The following is a 4,048-nucleotide window of genomic DNA, read 5'->3' on the forward strand; positions in this document are numbered from 1 at the left end:
AGTGTGCATAGACCATTTATTTGGATAAACCATATTCTGGATCATAAAACAAATCTTTGTAAATTTTAAAGAATTCAAAGAACACAAAAGCTGTTATGTCACAAAGGTATTATATTAGAAATCAATAACAAGAAGATATCTTAAAAATTCCCAAATATCTGGAAACTAACATGCTTATAAGTAATACATGAAATAATGAAAAGTTAAATTAGGAATTAGAAAGCAAACTGCTATAACAAATTCAGTAAAGTTACAGGATACAAAACCAATTTATAAAAATATTTTGGTGCTCATTTTGGCAGCACATATTCTAAAATCAGAACAATACAGAGATTAGCATGGTCCCTGAACAAGATAACACACAAATTCATGAAGTATTCAATATTTTTAAAAAATCTTCTGTATTTCTATACACTAATAACAAACTATCAGAAAGAGAAATTAAAAATAACCCAATTTACAATTGCATCAATAAGAATAAAATACCTAGGCATAAATTTAATGAAAGAGATGAAAGACCTATACACTAAAAACTATAAAATACCGATGAAAGAAATTGAAGAAGGCACAAATAAATGGAAAGATATTCTATGCTCATGGATTGGAAGAATTAATATTGTTAAAATGTCCATACTACCCAAAGCAATCTACAGATTCAATGCAGTTCCTATCAAAATTCCAGTGACATTTTTCACAAAAATAGAACAAAGAATCCTAAAATTTGTATGGGATCACCAACATCCCAAAGATAGCCAAAATAATCTTGAGAGAGAAGAATAAACCTGGAGGTGTCACACTCCCTGATTTCGACCTATATTACAAAGGTAAAATTACCAAGCTATAGCACAGAATAGGCATAAAAACAAACATAGATCAATGGAACAGAATAGAAAGCCCAGTAATAAACCCACACATAATTGGTCACTTAATTTATGACAAAGGAGCCAAGAATATAGCATGGGGAAAAGACAGTCTCTTCAATAAATGGTACTGGGAAAAATGGACAGCTATATGCAAAAAAATGAAACTTGATCACTATCTAATACCATACACAAAAATTGAATTAAAGCTTTGAACCTGAAACTTAAAACCATAAAACTCCTAGAAGAGGAGCACCTGGGTGGCTCAGTCTGTTAAATGTATGCCTATGGCTCAGGTCATGATCCCAGGGTCCTTGGGACCAAGCCCTGTGTTGGGATCTCTGCTTCTCCCCCTCCCTCTGCCCTTCCGCCTGTTCATGGTCTCGCTCTCGCTCTCGCTCTCTCTCAAATAAATACATATAGTCCTTAAAAAAAAATTCCTAGAAGAAAGTATAGATGCTAAGCTCTTTAACATCAGTCTTGGTGATGATTTTTTGGATCTGACACCAAAAGCAAAAGCAACAAAAGCAAATATAAAGAAGTGGAACTACATTAAACTAAAAAGCTTTGCACAGCAAAGGAATCAACAAAATGAAAATACAACCAACCAAATGGGAGAAAATATTTGCAAATCATGTATCTGATAAGGGGTTAATCTCCAAAATATATAAAGAACTCATACAAGTCAATGACAAACAATCCAATTAAAAAATTGACAGAAGGTGAGAATATAAAAACTGCATTTTAGATTCTTCTATTCTTTTGCGTGAGGCTTGGATGGCTATGTATTTTCCCCTTAGGACCGCTTTTGCAGTGTCCCATAGATTTTGGACCATTGTGTTTTCATTCTCATTGGTCTCCATAAATTGTTTAAATTGATTTTGATTTCCTGGTTTATCCAATCATTCCAAGTGTTTGAGTTTCTTCCAAATTTTTCCTTGTGATTGAGTTCCAATTTCAAAGCATTGTGGTCTGAGAATATGCAGGGAATAATCTCAGTTTTTTGGTATCAGTTGAGACCTGTTTTGTGACCCAGTATATGGTCTGTTCTGGAGAACGTTCCATGTGCATTCGAAAAGAATGAGTATTCTGTTGTTCTGGGGTGTAGTGTTCTATATATATCTATGAGGTCCATCTGGTCTAGTATGTCATTCAAATCTCTTGTTTCTTTGTTGATTTTCTGCTTAGGTGATCTGTCTATTGCTGAGAGTGGAGTGTTGAAGTCCCCTACTATTAATGTATTTTTTTCTATATGTGTCTTTATTCTGGTTAAGAGTTGGCTTGTGTATCTTGCTGCTCCCCTGTTGGGGGCGTAGATACTACCATAATATAATAAAAAATATTATTATAAAAAATAATAAAATAAAAAAATTAAAAAAAATTGACAGAAGACCTGAATAAACATTTTTCCAAAGAAGACATACAACAGGCAATAAAAAGGTACTCAACATCACAAATTATCAGGGAAATTCAAATCAAAACAACGAGATATTACCTCACACCTGTTAGAATGACTATTATCAAAAAGCCAAGACATAAGTGTTGGCGAGAATGTGAAAAAAAGGAAATCCTTGTGCACTATTGGTGGGAATGTAAATTAGTACAGCCACTATGGATAAGTGTGGAGGTTTCTCAAAAAATTAAAAATAGAACTACCATATGATCTAGCAATCCCACTTGTGGGTGTTTATCTGAAGAAAACTAAAACACTAACTGGAAAAGACATATGCACTCACATGTCCATTGCAACATTATTTGCAGTGGCCAAGATGGGAAGCAACTTAGATTGCATTAATCCATTGATGGATTAATAGATAAAGAAAATATGATATATAAAAAAGAAGATCTTGTCATTTGTGACATACGGATGCACCTTGAGGGTATTATGCTAAGTAAAATGAGTCAGGCAGAGAGAAACAAATACCATATGTTCTCATTTATATGTGAAATCTAAAAATAAACAAACAAACAAACAAACAAAAATAAGCCTATAGATACAAAGAATAAATTGGTGGTTACCAGAGGTGGGAGGTGGGGCCGTGAGTGAAGTGAATGAAGGGGGGGCAAAGGGTAGAAACTTCCAATCATAAAATAAATAGTAACGGGGATATGATGTTCAGCATGGTGACTATAATTAATAATATTGGGTATTCCATATATGGAAGTTGTTAACAGAGTAGATCTTAAAAGTTCTCATCACAAGAAAAAAATGTGTGACTATGTGAGGTGACAGATATTAACTACACTTATTTTGGTGATCATTTAGCAGTATATACGATTATCAACTCATTATGTTTTACACCTGAAACTAATATAATGTTGTATGTCAAATATACTTAAATAAAAATAAATAAATAAAACAGGATTTAAAACCCTAAAAAAAATACTATTTTTAACTGAATGAAAATGAAAGCACAACACATTGAAATTTGCAGGATGCCACTAAAGAAGTACTTAGAGAAAATAAAAGCACGAAACACCTATAGTTAAATAGATGAAAGGTCTCAAATCAATTATCTCAGCTTCTACCTTCAGAAACTAGAAAATAAGAGAAAATTAAACCCAAAGGAAGTAGAAGTAAGGAAATAATAGAAATAGAAAAGCAGTAAAACAACAGAAATAAATCAGTGAAACCAAAAACCAGTTCCTCAGAATGATTACTGCTATTGTTAAACCTCTAACTAGACATCAGAAAAAGAGAGAGAGAAAGAGAAGTCACAAATTATCAAAATCATAAATGAGAGAAGTGATATTTCCACAATTCTACGGATATTAAAAGAATAATAAGGAAAAATTATTGTGCTGGTTGAATAGTGTTCCCAAAAAATTCATGTCTACCTGAAACCGGTCAATGTGACCTTTCTGAAAATAGTGTCTATATTTGTGATCAAGTTAAGGTAAGGTCAGACTAAACTGGGTTGGCCCCTAAATCCAGTGACGGGTAACCTTACAGGAAAAGGGAAACTCAGCACAGAGAAATACACATGGAGAACATCATGTGAAGATGAACACAGAGATTGTAGTCAAGAACCTATAAGCCAAGGAATGCCATGAATTGCTAGCAATCACCAGAACTTAGGAGAGAGGAATGGAAGAGATTTTCCTTCAGAGCCTCTAAAAGGAACCAACTTTCCCAAAAACTTGACTTTGGACTTCTAGCCTCCAGGACCATGAGACAATAAATTTCT

The 4,048-nt window shown here is 33.3% G+C and overlaps 1 non-coding gene across 1 annotated transcript; it reads left to right on the forward strand.

The window, feature by feature from the left end:
• The first annotated feature begins 286 nt into the window (after nt 1-286).
• LOC123779521 (U6 spliceosomal RNA) lies at nt 287-389 on the forward strand. The gene has a single exon (XR_006776210.1). It is a non-coding gene; the product is annotated as a U6 spliceosomal RNA (small nuclear RNA).
• The last annotated feature ends 3,659 nt before the right edge of the window (nt 390-4,048 follow it).

This window comes from Ursus americanus, chromosome 1 (genome assembly GCF_024610735.1).
Source record: "Ursus americanus isolate L20-20 chromosome 1, mUrsAme1.1.p, whole genome shotgun sequence".
NCBI classification, from domain to species: domain Eukaryota; kingdom Metazoa; phylum Chordata; class Mammalia; order Carnivora; family Ursidae; genus Ursus; species Ursus americanus.